Raw genomic sequence first — 15,652 nt, 5'->3', positions numbered from 1 at the left:
GATATATATATATATATATATATATATATATATATATATATATATATATATATATATACACACATACCTGGAAATCATTTGCAGCCACATTTTCTTGCTGGGTGTTTCCATGTCAGTGAACATCAAAAAACAAGAAACCTCAGAAATACGCGTCAGATAAAGAGTGTGAGTGTGTGGAGGTGTGAGTGTGTGGAGGTGTTGGTGATAATCACAGCGGCGAGCCCCCCCTCCCACCCGCACACGCATGCACACACACACACACACACACACACACACACACACACACACACACACACACACACACACAAAAACACACACACACACACACACACACACACACACTCGAGTAACTCCGTTTAACACCTCCGATATAAAACGAGAGCCGTGAGTTGATGACAGTGAACACACGGTGAAGAAGCATCAAGGGCCCGAGGACCCTCCTGCTGGGAGGATTCTGGGGGGCAGGAGGGAAGCTGTTGACTCTGCCAGCTCCGGGGAATAACATCACCGACCTCTGTGTTGACTCTCTGATTTACACCTGCCCTGATTCCAGCATTCAATTACACCTGAATACACCGAAGGGGTATTTTTTCCAAACTTTCTTAAATACTGAATTTCTTTTTCTCTCCTTGTCGTTGGGAGCTTCTGAGATCAATGTTTTCGAGTGCTGCATGGCATTTCTTCTTTTGCTGCTACTGCTGCTGCTGCTGCTGTTGATACAGCGACGCTGGGAAAGGGCAGCACGAATTAATGGTCTCTGAAAAGGAAAAAAAAAAAAGGTAAGATCATTTTTCGTGTGGTGTTAAATGTCGTGGGAGACTTGTGGGAGGCGCTCCATACAGGCAAAATTGATGGTGCTGACGATAGTGAAGAATATTCCCAAACTCAGGACAGCCGGGCCACGTCGGGCTCCCGGCCCTAATATATCATTCATATCGTGTTTCCATTACATTTCCTCTAGGCTCAAATAAATCCTCTTTCCCCCGAGGGCTCTAGCCTCCCGGAGCCCATCATTTCTCTTATTGAACATTTTCCTTTTTCAAGCCGACTGCGCCACCACATCGCCCTGCTCTGTCCATCTAATCTGACTTGGGAGGGGGTCTGCGCTCCCCATCTGAGTTCCCCCTTTCTAATATCCTTCCTCTGATTGCTACAGCAGCGCTCCAGAATTTCCACTTTCAGAATTCAAATGTCAGATGTGAGCGCTCCCTGGCAGTTTCAAAAGAGTCCTTACTTCCTCGCGGTGTAAGGAGGAAAGTCCCTCGCGTCGACGCGGCGTTTACGTCACCTTTGACTCCTAATCTGCAAATTTTCTATCAGAAGCCACTCGTCCTCCCCGTCTTATTGACATTTCCAATATTTGTCTATTTCCTGTCGACACGGTTACCATGGCAACCCCGCTGGAAGCCTGGCAGAGCTGGACGAGGATTGGTCAGTTGGTGATGCAGGCCAGCCAGGATTGGTCAGTCGCCGCCCTGACCGCCGCCCACTGGCCAATGGGGAGCGGCTAGCGCCCAAGGGGAAGAGGAATCAATACACGCCCTGGCTAGTGCCGAGGGGGAAGAGGAATCAATACACGCCCTGGTCACCCCAAAGCCACGCTTCAAACACCTGCTCACACTTAAGAGGGAGAAGTTGTCTCTCCTGCTACACTTCATGCCTCTTGTAGCGCCATTATGCCCGTAAATACACTATGTTTGGCATCATAACACAGTAGTTCTCAGTAACGATTTATCACTCGAGGAACAACTTAAAATACGTTACACAGGTTATGGAGTCAGCCCCAACATGAATATTGAGGAGCACTGTCGTTATGGCGCTACTTACGTAGTCACGCCGCCGTAGCTGGCCTCCAGCCTCCCTCCACCCGCACGTCTTTGATCAATAATTTGGTTCAATTCAAAGAATGTATATAGAGAGGATTAAAAAGTCAGCCAAGATAACCCGAAGAGCATGAATGAAGATATCACAGTCACTAATTAAGGCAGGTGCGTGAGGGGTCTCCCCCTCCCCCCTCCCTCCAACCCCCTCCTCCTCGCGCAAAAACTTCTTACATAAAACTATAAAATCAACATCATCTGCAAGCTCTACAGGGAAAAAAAATACTCTTGAGTACCCAAGTGGCAAAATTTCCCCTCCACCCTCAGCCCTGTGGTGGAATTTCCCTAAACCTTTGCCTTCCTTTGGCCAGCCGCGTCTGCTAATCTGGCTTGCCTGTGAATATTTTAAACAGATTTTTTTCTCTTTGTTCCACTCATAAATCTCATAATTACGCTCATCAACACTTTCGTTGGCGGGCTAGAGGCAGCGGGAGGAGCAGCCCGCGCCATCTATTGAGTGTGGCAGGAACTAGGGGCGACCCTCCAGCCAACAGGTTGCCACGAGAGCGCATGGCCGACTTTTTGCCTTCCTTCATGGCTCTGTTCCCGCCTTTATCACGCACTCTTGTTGCTTCTGTTGGCTCTGTAATAACGCTGTTACTGTAGTCATGGTTCACGATCTTTATTAAGCCGGTGACACAATCCGTTGCTCCTTCAAACATCCAACTAATGTTACATATTATTGTGGAAACGTTTCGCTCTACAGGAGGTTTATTAACGGCTTGACAAAGCTCCTAGAGAGCGAAACGTTGCCAAAATAAAATGTCACATTAGTTTCATCTGTGTACATTTATCTAATACTCTTGCAAACTGTTCATTACTATTGTAATTTAACTAACGGAATGATGGGCCAAGTTCCTCAGCCCATAGTGTACATCTGAAATATTTCGACCATTGTTAAGACTGACACGAGATGCATAATATAACTGTAAAACTAGGCTTGTAAACAGATATTTATTTCAAAAATTACTGTATAAAATATACAATAATCTGAAGGCTCATAGAATATCACTGATTTTTGCAGCAGATCTACACTGTGTGTGTGTGTGTGTGTGTGTGTGTGTGTGTGTGTGTGTGTGTGTGTGTGTGTACTCACCTATTTGTGGTTGCAGGGGTCGAGTCATAGCTCCTGGCCCCGCCTCTTCACTGATTGCTACTAGGTCCTCTCTCTCCCTGCTCCATGAGCTTTATCATACCTCGCCTTAAAACTATGTATGGTTCCCGCCTCCACTACTTCACTTTCTAGGCTATTCCACGGCTTGACTACTCTATGACTGAAGAAATACTTCCTAACATCCCTTTGATTCATCTGAGTCTTCAACTTCCAATTGTGACCTCTTGTGTCTGTGTCCCATCTCTGGAACATCCCGTCTTTGTCCACCTCGTCTATTCCGCGCAGTATTTTATATGTCGTTATCATGTCTCCACTGACCCTCCTGGCCTCCAGTGTCGTCAGGCCGATTTCCCTCAACCTTTCTTCGTAGGACAACCCCCGTAGCTCTGGGACTAGTCTTGTTGCAAATCTTTGCACTTTCTCTAATTTCTTGACGTGCTTGACTAGGTGTGGATTCCAAACTGGTGCTGCATACTCCAGTATGGGCCTGACGTAAATGGTATACAGAATCTTGAACGACTCCTTACTGAGGTATCGGAACGCTATCCGTAGGTTTGCCAGGCGCCCGTATGCTGCAGCAGTTATCTGATTGATGTGCGCCTCAGGAGATATGCTCGGTGTTATACTCACCCCCAGATCTTTTTCCTTGAGTGAGGTTTGCAGACTTTGGCCATCCAAACTATATTGTGCCTGCGGTCTTCTTTGCCCTTCCCCAATCTTCATGACTTTGCATTTGGCGGGGTTAAACTCAAGGAGCCAGTTGCTGGACCAGGCTTGTAGCCTGTCCAGGTCTCTTTGTAGTCCTGCCTGATCCTCATCCGATTTGATTCTTCTCATTTACTTCACATCGTCCGCAAACAAGGACACTTCTGAGTCTATCCCTTCCGTTATGTCATTCACATATACCAAGAACAGCACAGGTCATAGGACTGACCCCTGTGGAACCCCGCTTGTCACAGGCGCCCACTTTGACACCTCGTCACGTACCATGACTCGTTGCTGCCTCCCTGTAAGGTATTCTCTTATCCATTGCAGTGCATTTCCTGTTATGTGTGCCTGATCCTCTAGCTTTGCAGTAACCTCTTGTGAGGAACTGTGTCGAAGGCCTTCTTGCAGTCCAAAAAAATGCAGTCAATCCACCCCTCTCTCTCTTGTCTTACTTATGTCACCTTGTCATAAAACTCTAATAGGTTTGTGACACAGGATTTTCCCTCCCTGAAACCATGCTGATTGTCAATTATACACTTGTTTCTTTCCAGGTGCTCCACCACTCTCCTCCTGATGATCTCCATGACCTTGCATACTATACACGTTAGTGATACAGGTCTGTAGTTTAGTGCCTCATGTCTGTCTCCCTTTTTAAAAATTGGGACTACATTTGCCATCTTCCATACCTCGGGGAGTTGCCCAGTTTCAAATGATGTGTTGAAGATCTTTGTTAATGGTACACACAATGTCTCTGCTCCCTCTTTAAGGACCCACGGAGAGATGTTGTCTGGTCCCACCGCCTTTGAGGTGTCAAGTTCGCATAGCAGCTTCTTCACCTCCTCCTTGGTTATATGTACCTCATCCAGCACTTGCTGGTGCACCCCCCTGCTCTGATTTCCTGGAGTTCTACTGGTTTCCACTGTAAATACTTCTTTAAATCTTGTGTTGAGCTCCTGACATACCTCCCGGTCGTTTCTTGTGAATTCCCCATCACCCTTCCTCAGTCTGATTACCTGGTCCTTGACTGTTGTTTTCCTCCTGATGTGGCTGTACAACAGCTTCGGGTCAGTCTTGACTTTCGATGCTATGTCATTTTCGTATTGCCGCTGAGCCTCCCTTCTTGTCTGTGCATATTCGTTTCTGGCTCTTCGGCTAATCTCTTTATTTTCCTGAGTTCTCTGTCTTCTGTACCTTTTCCATTCTCTAGTACACCTAGTTTTTGCCTCCCTACACCTTTGGGTGAACCAAGGACTCGTTCTGTTCTTCCCATTATTTCTGTTTCCCTTGGGAACAAACCTCTCCTCTGCCTCCTTGCATTTTGTTGCGACATAGTCCATCATTTCTTGTACTGGTTTTCCTGTCAGTTCCCTCTCCCACTGAATGTCTTGAAAGAAGTTCCTCAAGCCTGAGTAGTTCCCCCTTTTGTAGTTTGGTTTTTCCCACCCTATTCCTGCTGCTCTCTCCACTTGGAGCTCAACTATGTAGTCGAAGCACAGAACCACATGATCACTAGCTCCCAGGGGCCTTTCATACATGATATCCTCGATGTCAGAACTACTCAAGGTGAATACAAGGCCCAGTCTTGCTGGTTCATCCTCTCCTCTCTCTCTGGTAGTGTCTCTAACATGTTGATGCATGAGGTTTTCCAGTAGCAACAAGAGCAGATACAGCCCTACCAGTAGACTTTTGCTTGGAACTGATGTTTATAATTGTGATATAGCCAAGAATTAAGCCCGAGAAATTTCTTCTTGGGCAGTTGCCTTTGCAAGTGATTTAAGAAAGGAATTGCTAGTGATGAGCCTCTATAGGGGTTTTAAGATAAATTAAAGGAACACGGCTTCCATGGATGGGTGAAATGCTCTTGTTGTTTACAGAGATAAAGTTAAAACATGTTATAAAACTTATTATAATTTCATGTCTTAACCCATTTATATTTTTTACAAGATGTGTAGTGACTGTGTCAGGTTAATTTCTTAGCATTCTAGTACCAAGTACTGTATTAATCTCAATCATCCTTAACTGATATTATGAATACCAAGCTCCTTCCTCATATTAAGTGCCTTGATAGTTTTAGTGCAGCCAAGAATAGTTCTGAGAGCTTTGTCTGGCATTAGCCCTAAGGGCCGGAGAGAATTTCTTTAGCTAACATAAACATAAGCGCAGCATAATTGAGGATCTTATAAAGACAATGCAGATCATTCTTAATGTTCCTACACCTGTGTATAGTAGTGCATAGTTGGGATTGTAGCCAGAAACAGATTTCGTTTAGCCAATCTGTGCATTTCTTATTTAGTTGTAGATTAATAGATATACTGAAGGGTACGTCTGTACCAAAATATCTGAGATTTAACGTAGTTAATATTTTCATCCTGCAAGGAGCTGGGTAGGGCATGTCGTTTGCTTGTCACCTTCTTAGTCTTAGATACAGATATGATGAGATCTAATCGATTACATGTATCCGAACCTCATTGTGTTGCATAGGTCTGAGCACAGCTTAGACCTCTGCAACACAATTGTCATCAAAGATTTAAGTTATACCGTGAATTAAAGAAAGATCCTAGACTTCACCTTAAGAAATGGGCAAATCAAATGCGATAGTAATTATGGACAAGGTAGATTATAGTGGAAAATTAATATGTTGTTAGAAGACTGGGAAACTCACGTGCCTCTTAAGATTGATTATCTGGAGCATAACTATTTAACATGTTAATGGAGAGGTTGCTTACATATACTTTAATACGATGATATTGCATGTTCACTCGACTTTGCAGGGCTCTGAGAGAATGAAACAAGTTATTTCTTATAAATTACACAATAGTTAGTTCACCATAAGTTGTATGATGTATAAACAGGCAACTTCGGGGAAGGTTCTCTATCTCGTAGTCTACATTCTTGCAAACAAATGTCATCAGTATTCTTGGTTACAGTGTTGTGATGTAAGCTGCGTAACCGCTTCTTAATGGAAGCAGTGATTCACGAAAACATTAGTAAACTATCCATTATAGTCGGTTATTACAGTTTCTTCTTCATCAGATGGAAAGACTATTATTCCGCAGCAACAGTGTGCAACCATCAAGAGTAAACAGAGTTTACACCTGCATTACTAACAGCTAGATAGCTATTGCAACATTATAAAGAAATTAAGAACATAAGGTTTAGAGTATGAGAATAAAGATATGTACACAGAGATGTGTGTATATATATATATATATATATATATATATATATATATATATATATATATATATATATATACTGTGTGTGTGTGTATGCTGAGAATTTATTCTAATTCTTTTTAAAGGTATTAACGTAGTCTTGATTTGTGAAACATACGTGACCCTTGTATAGTAGATAGGTTTTAAGCCTAATAAACAAAGCAATAAAGCATAACTTCACTAAGAAAAGTATGATAATAGATTTGTATAACCGTATTACAATGAAATTATTTTATTAAATATGTGTGATAAAGGAAAATCTGATAGCCTAAGAAATGGATGCTATCTTTATATGCAAAATACCTACTGTCAGAATTAGAACGGAGAGGGATTCGAACAGTGGGCATGGGATGTAGTAGGCTCAATGCTACCACTGAACCAGGAAGCTAACATATAGGAATAATTTATTGGTTTGGACGAGTGACACCAGCAGTGATTCCATGTTCTCCTTCCATAGCCCCAGAAGCTTTCATGGTATGGAAGTTCTCATATCCATGAAAGCCATATAGTTTATAAACTCAAGCTGAATTTATAAACTCTAAAATATTTCTAGCCATGAAGTACATGGAACTATGACTTTGGCTACCGACCAATTAGCAGGATTGTTGCAAACTAGTGTCTCCCTGACGAATCTTCCTTTACCAACTTCTGATCGAGTTTACGTCTGAAGACAGCCTAAAGGAGGTTATGATCGTGAAGCATGAAGGCGGATCTGTGATGATTTGCGTAGCTATATGGTAGAAAGCACTCTGCCCGGCACTACTACTGCATGGTAGGGTTAACGCCCCAACATATTTGTGGATTTTGGGTGACCAAGTCCATCCCATAATACATTGTTTCCCAATGGCGGCGCTGTTTTCCAAGACGATAATGCACCAATTCACACCTCTAGAGTTGTTCAAAATTGGCATGAACATGAAAGTGAAGTCGAACACCTAGATTGGCTCCCACAGTCGCCAGATCTAACTAAAATCGAGCATCTCCGGGTTCAAATGGAACAGTAAGTTAGGAACCGATTCCTTCCACTGTCATCTTTGGAAGAGCTTGAGCAGGTTTTTCTTGAGGAATTGCTCAAAATTCTCTGGATACTGTTCAAATGTTATATAAATCAATTCCTCGACGAACTGGTGTTGTTTTAGCTACAAACGGAAGACCAACTCCATAATAAAGGCAAAAAAGGTAAATAATAAGATGTTCACATTATTTTATCAACCCCCTGTATATATGCATCTACATTTAGCTTACGTCGTGCCCAATAGGTAAAACTTGCTATTTTGGCTTAAACAGCAACTCTCTTCTTGTGATGAATGGTTTGAAAAACCGACAAGTTGAAGATTGAGACACTTATGCAGCATATGGGAATCTTTATTCAGGAAACGTTTCGCCACACAGTGGCTTCATCAGTCCAATATTGGACTGATGAAGCCACTGTGTGGCGAAACGTTTCCTGAATAAAGATTCCCATATGCTGCATAAGTGTCTCAATCTTCAACTCTCTTCTTGTTGAATAAGGCAAGCAAAAATTTGTGTATGCAATAATTTCACAAAAATAATTCTGAACCTAACGAAAAAAATGTATTTCGTTGTGTCTGTTATTAAATTATTGTAAACTTATCTCCAGTATATTTATTTGGATTAGGCCAAATGAAATTGCGCTTTTTATAATAAGTTTAAGTTTTCTAAGGTTCTTTTGGTATAAAGTTATTAATTTTTACATTAACATAAAAAAACATATCTTTAAACGTATAAAAGAAAATTTTAGGGCTTAATTTTAAATGACTTCTTGCTAATTGACCAGTTTTTCCTATTCGGCACGACATATACACAGAGATACATATCCCTCCAGGTATACGTACGCTTCTACTCATTACACACACATCAAGAGAGAGGTACCAGGATAGTTATATAGAGAGCCTAAGAGTATTTTAAATCCTGAAACGCGGTAGGCCGACATTGGAAATGTATTTAACTAAGAATATAACTTTTGCACTCTAAGACGTCTGTATAATGAAGGCAATTTTATGCAATTAAAGACGAGACAAACAGAAGAGACTATAAAAATAAATTAAGTTGAACAGAAAAGGACGACTAATAGGAAAAAGGGGAAATTCAAAGAGGAGAGTTTTTAGATGAAGATGTATATACTGAAATAAGAAAAGTCAGAAGCCAAAAATTTATAAAAAAAAAAAGAATAGCATTGAGGGTGGAGAGTCTGTAGAGGTACCCCAACGTTACGCATCAGGAATGTGTTTAGGGGTGGGTGAGACAGGCTCCTTGCACAGGCCGCCACCACCGTCACATTATGCTTTGTTTACAACGCGGGATCCTGCACTAAGTGCTTCAAGCCCCGTTTGTTGTTCAGTCGATATGGAGTATCTATAGTGGAAATTAGGAATGTAAAGTGGGGGGGGAAGTGGATGGGACAAGGAGCTTCGTAAGAAGGGACGGCCGAAGAGGAGGGCAAGACAGCGTGACGATACACCTGGACGGCCACAACACACGTGGCCCGTTGTCACCTATGTCCTTGGCCAGAATACCTGAAGACACAGTGCCATACCACCACCAACTACGATGCTAAAACACTTGCAACCACCATGCTAAAACACTTGCAACCACCATGCTAAAACACTTGCAACCACCATGCTAAAACACCTGCAACCACCATCCTAAAACACCTGAAGGCACGGCAGGAACCGTTTGCTTCAGATGTAATGAAGTGTGGTTTCTCATATCACGTACAGATAATTGTTTTAAATACCTGTGTAGTATAATCATAATAAGATACACTATTATATTGTGATCCTTGTCTTTTGTAAACTAATACCTGCCTCAAAAGACGCTGCTCTGTTTCCTGACCGATAAAACACCAACTATCTCAGATGGCAATGTGATAACCATTAGCTGAATGAGCACCTAAAGTCGAGTTGCATGCGACCAGTAGTAACAGCCTGGTTGTTCAGTCCACCGCGAGGCCTGATCATGGACCGGACCGCGGGGCGCTGATCCCCGGAGCACCGGTAGTAGAGACAGTGAAAACCTGCTGGGGCACTAGTATGAGGTCTTTCACAGTTTGGTATATTCTGGAGATTTTCCTGTTACGGCTTTTATTGATTATTCATTACTCATCTGGGTGGCTGGGTGGCGGATTAATTGGATTTAAAACCTATCGACTGCATAAAGGGTCATTAAGGTTCCATGTAACCCCTTTCACCACCAATCAAAAACGCGTTACTTCCTGAAATAAAGATTACACTCTCACCATATTTACAGTGACAGACATTACCCTATGGGTGTATATAACATTTCCTTGCATCTTCTGAGTTGGTTACTTAATGGGGTTTAAAACCTACTGGCTACACAAGATTCAGATTTAGATTATTTCCGGTCACTACGGTAACAAAATATACAATAATCAGAAAAAGATCACAAAGGATAAAAAGGGTTATAATAATAACCATTAGTTTTTAAAGAGGGTGAAACGTAAGCCAGTGGAAGGCCTAGGTCACATGACCTAAAGCTCCAGTGGCGGTGCCTCGTGGCCTGATGGTTAAACCTCTCGGTTCACACGGCGATGTCTGGGTTCGATTCCCAGCGAGGGTAGAAACATTGGGCGTGTTTCTCTATACCGATTGTGTATGTTCCCCATCAGTAAAATGGGTACCTGGGTGTTAGTCGACTGGTGTGGGTTTCATCCTGGGAAAAAACTGACCTAATTTGCCCGAAATGCTCAGTATAACAAGAGAGTTTCTATATAGTTGCATATCATTGATGTCAGCTATGGTTTGTATACCTTGTACAGGTACTTGAAGAAATAAAGATATTATCATTATTATTATACTAAGACCCGTGTCAGGAAACACTTGTCCTGTTTCCTGACGAATGTTTCCACCCGGTACGGGTGCAAACATTAGGACGTGTTTCCTTACACATGCTGTCCCTGTTCACTTAGCAACAAGTAGGTACCTGGGTATTAGTCGACTGGTGTGGGTGGCATCCTGGGGTGATGGTAGTATACCTCAGATATGGTTGTGCTTTGAAATGAGCTGAGGTTGGATAACAGCTCTTAGTTTGTAAAACTGTGGAGAAAAGTACTTATGTGGAGAAAAGTACTTATTGTATTATTTTAATCGGAGGGAAAGCAATATACTAGGAGTCCCGTAGCTCGGTCGTTAGCGCAATAAAATTCATCCAACTAGGTATACTTGTATAGCATAGGCGAGTCACGATGAGGGAGGCATTCATATTCCTTGGGCTATAGTTTTGGCATCATTGCTTAGTCTGCATTTCACTTGTTACGATGCATGCATCTTAGTGATGGTTCTTATGTGCTTAGTTGTTTATTTTGTCCAGTAGCTAATTTGTATATCGAAACTCCTTAACTTTTATTTCTTCCAGGGCAGTGGAGGTCCAGATACATCCTACATGCAAGAACGAGTGGCTTACAATGGGAAACTTCTCAAGAGGTTCCTTGATGTTCCTTGATCTAGGGAATTGGGTCTGCGCTCCAGTTCCCTGAATTGAGCCTGAATTAAATTCAAATTCAAAGTTTATTCTCTATAAGGATTACAATGCTGAGTTTACAGAATTTGGTTATTGTGTGGTTTACATGTAAAATACTAATTACAGAGGGGGCCACTAGAACACCTAGCATGGCTAGGCATTTCGGGCAGACTTAGATTAATTCTTAACTTTAAAATATTACAAATTATGAGGTAAGTTGGTATTGTGGCTAAGTGACTAAATACTAGTTTGTGAGTTTAGCAATGTGAATGCTTTTGTTTTGGCACAATACATAGTTTCAGTATTGGAGTATCACAGGCCAACTTATGACTAGTTAGGATTCATTATTTTAAGATTGAGATTGATATTTCTGTTTATGGTCAAATGGGTGAGTGAAAGTGTGAACCACCAGGTGGTATTCGTGTAATTAGTTGACGGGGTGTATCAGGGAGATAAGATGTTTTCTAATGGTAGTTTTGAAGGTGATGAATGTGTCTGCAGTTCTAGAGGTTTCAGGTAGGGTGTTCCAGATTTTAGGGCCTTTGACATATATTGAATTTTTGTAAAGGTTTAGTCGGACACGGGGAATGTCATAGAGATGTTTGTGTCTGGTGTTATGCCTGTGGGTTCTGTCACAATCAAGAAAGCATTTTAGGTCAAGGTTAATATTGGAATTTAAGGTCCTGTAGATGTAGATTGCACAGTAGTAAGTGTGGATGTACTGAACAGGGAGTAAGTTTAGGTCTATGAAGAGTGGGGGGGGGGTGTTGCCAGGGATGGGATTTAGTGATTATTCTTACTGCAGCTTTTTGTTGGGTTATTATTGGCTTTAGGTGTGTTGCTGCAGTTGATCCCCAAGCACAAATAGCATAGGTGAGGTATGGATAAATAAGTGAGTGGTATAGTGTGAGAAGGGCATTTTGCGGAACATAGTATTGTATCTTGGAGAGGATCCCAACAGTTTTGGATACTTTTTTGGTTATGTGTTGAATATGGGTGCTGAAATTCAGGTTGTTGTCGAGGTATAGGCCTAGGAATTTGCCCTCATTATGTCTGGCAATTAGTGTGCTGTCGATCTTAATGTTAATTTGCGCAACTCCTGCTCTGCTACTGTGGAAAATATTGTATATATTTTCCGGAAATACGGTAATTTATAGGTAAATAGATGCCCTATATTGTATTTTTAAAAGAAGTATGTTATCGAAAATGGGAAATCTGCGGCTGGGCAGGATGGTCGCCATTTTGGTTTTGAATGAGCCAAGTGAACGTTTGTGTAATGGGAAGAATTTTTCGTATTCTAGAGGTTAAAATTGGGCTGACACCTCTCAAATAGGAGGCGAAATTGTTGGATGTGCAGTCCTGCATAACTTGAGATATCAGGCGACTGGACAAGACAGCTCCAGGAACCTCAGATAAGTCTATGTTATAACTAGCCAGTTATTTTCATGTATAGACAGTGAGGGTTTCTGAGTATGATACAACTTAATCTCCAATCAAATTGGAGAGTGTTATGATTAAGATATATTCTCCTTCTGTTATAAATGTGTATATACTATAATCCTTTTTTAATTTTAATATACAGTCCACAAATTTATATATTTACCAGCATTCCTGGTGATGTATATTTCATTTAATTAATAGGTCCAGAGCAACTTATGGATATGACAGTGGTAGGTATCGAAGGGGGACATTTTTTGCGACCTAGGTGTCCCAAATTCCTACTTGTCTAACTGATAAATAATAATTATCTTTGTTCATTTACTGTTATGTAAATAATGATACATTCAGATAAATGCAATTTTCCACAGCTACCAAACATAATATAGTAGGTTTTGTCAGTGTTAAGCGTAAGTTTATTGGCCGTCATCCAAGTCGATATTTTGATCAGCTCCTCGTTAACAATGGTGTTGAGGGTGGCAAAATTAGGGTGAGAGATGACATAAGTCGTGTCATCAGCAAAGAGAATGGGGTTCAGGTGTTGGGATACGTTTGGAAGATCATTGATGTATTTGAGGAAGAGCAGGGGACCAAGGACACTTCCCTGCGGAACTCCAGTATCAAGTGGCCGTGTTGTTGATGCTGTGTCTGTAATGGTGACATACTGATACCTATTAATAAGGTAAGATTTGAAATATGCAAGCGCATGGCCTCTTATACCATAATGGTCAAGTTTGTGGAGTAGGATGTTGTGGTCTACTGTGTCAAAAGCTTTTCTTAGGTCAATAAAAATACCTAGTGGATATTCCTTATTTTCCAATGCTGTGTAAAGCAGATCTAGCATTTTTATAATTGCATCATTAGTGCTTTTATTTTTTCTGAATCCAAATTGGCAGGGGTTGAGTATGTTTTGTGCCGTTATAAATATAGTCTCCTTAGCACGAGTTTCTCAAAGATTTTGAATAGCAATGGTAAGTTTGATATTGGCCTATAGTTGTTTAAATCTGTAGGGTCACCACCTTTATATATTGGTGTAACCCTTGCTGTCTTGAGTAGTTTCGGGAAGGTGCTAGTTTCTAGTGACTTGTTAAAAAGTAATGAAACAGCATGGGAAAGGACATGGGCCGTTCGCTTGTACAATAATGGTGGGACATGAGACAGATTCCCCGAGTTATTTTTAAGTGACTATAATCTCGGTGACTTCCGTGGGCTCAGTTGGTACAAGATAGAAGGAATTTGGGAAATTCCCATCTAGGTAGTCCCTGGCATGGGCATTGGTACGTGGGATTTTATTGGCGAGATTAGATCCTATGGTTGAGAAGAAGTCGTTTATCTTGTTAGCTGTGTCAGTGGGATGCAGTGGTGTTTCATTAGGTTTAGTTAGGACAATATTCTTGTTTTTTTCAGTTTGTGGGTTCCTAGAATCTGAGAGTGTTTTCCAGGTCTTTTTTATATCTCCTCTTGTGTCAGTGAATCTGCTGGAGTAGTATAGTTGTTTGGCTTTCTTTATTACTTTGGTGAGAACTGATGAATAGTGTTTAAGAATATCTTTGTGTATTAAGCCCTGTCTCTATTGCTTTTCAAATTAGTGTTTCTTATCAATGGATTTCAGAATGATGCTGGTTAGCCATGGGCAACCAAGCCGTTTGTTCGTGATCTGTTTCGTTTCTATAGGACAGGACAGTGTTTATTGTATAGTCTAAGTAATTTGTTAAGAAAAATGTCTGTCCAGTCATCAATACCATTGGCCTTGGAGAATTCTGTAGGATAGTCAACAGTCTCTAGGTCAGCTGTGAAATTCCTTATTGAGGCTTAGTCATGGAGTCTAAATGAAACTTTGTTGTATTCAAGTGGTGGTTTACTAATGTTTGTCAAGAGGAAGGTAGGGTAGTGATCTGTAGTGCTATCTGTGATTATCCCTGATTTAAGGGGGGCTAATATATTGGTCCATATGTGGTCTATTGTGGTTGCACTTGTCTCAGTGAGCCTGGTTGGTTTAGCTATTGTTGGTATGAGAAGTGTGTTGTTCATATTGTTGATGAAACCAGTTACAGGCTGATCATCTAGTAGGCCAAGGTTGATGTTGAAGTCTCCAGCTAAGAGAAGGTGGTGTTTATTCATTTGTCTGTTTGTTATTAGTGCCTTTAATTTCTCACTGAAATTTGGGATGTTTGTGTGAGGTATCCGGTAAATGGCACCGATTGTTATAGGCGTCTTAAGGTTTTTTACAGTAAAATTAGCAAAAATGTATTCCCCATATTCATCACTAAAGCAAGTGGTGCTAATACAAGATAATTGGTTAGAGTAATAGATTGCAATACCACCCCCAACTTGGTATGGTCTGCAGTTGTGGATTGCTGTGTATCCTGGTAGAGGATAGATATCTATTGTGTCCTGCTTAAGCCAGGTCTCAGTAAGAATAATGCAGGAGAAGGGTGTTTTTAGTGACTCAAGGAGTGCCAGGAGGTCATCATAGTGTTTGCTTAAGGACCTGATGTTGTAGCTATGAACTGATAGACTTTTAGTATTGTTTAGGATAGTGCTGGCTTGTGATGCTGTGTAATAAAGGCAGTTACTTTCCAATAGGTTTTGATTGGGTGTCAGATTATGGAGGTTTAGATCAGGGTCAACGTGATCAATCATCTTCTAGGTTTAAATTATGGTTATTTATATCCTGAGTTGTGTGTTGAGTTTTAGTACTGATATCTGTAGTGATGGGAAGTTTGGACAAGTATATAGCTAAAGCCTTCAATCCCCCTCCCACAGGTTGAAGATTGAAACCATTCATCACACTCCCA

General features: G+C 41.3%; 1 long non-coding RNA gene across 3 annotated transcripts in view; it reads left to right on the top strand.

Moving 5' to 3' along the window:
* LOC138853586 (uncharacterized) overlaps positions 1 to 15,652 on the top strand; it is a 276,639-nt gene that overhangs the window by 260,509 nt on the left and 478 nt on the right. For all 3 annotated transcript variants that reach the window (XR_011392757.1, XR_011392758.1, XR_011392759.1), the window contains one exon: positions 11,313 to 15,620. This is a non-coding gene — a long non-coding RNA (uncharacterized lncRNA). The remainder of the gene's footprint in view (positions 1 to 11,312; positions 15,621 to 15,652) is intronic.

Source organism: Cherax quadricarinatus, chromosome 34, assembly GCF_038502225.1.
Source record: "Cherax quadricarinatus isolate ZL_2023a chromosome 34, ASM3850222v1, whole genome shotgun sequence".
In the NCBI taxonomy this organism is placed as follows: Eukaryota; Metazoa; Arthropoda; class Malacostraca; order Decapoda; family Parastacidae; genus Cherax; species Cherax quadricarinatus.
This window is presented reverse-complemented; position numbering and strand designations above follow the sequence as displayed.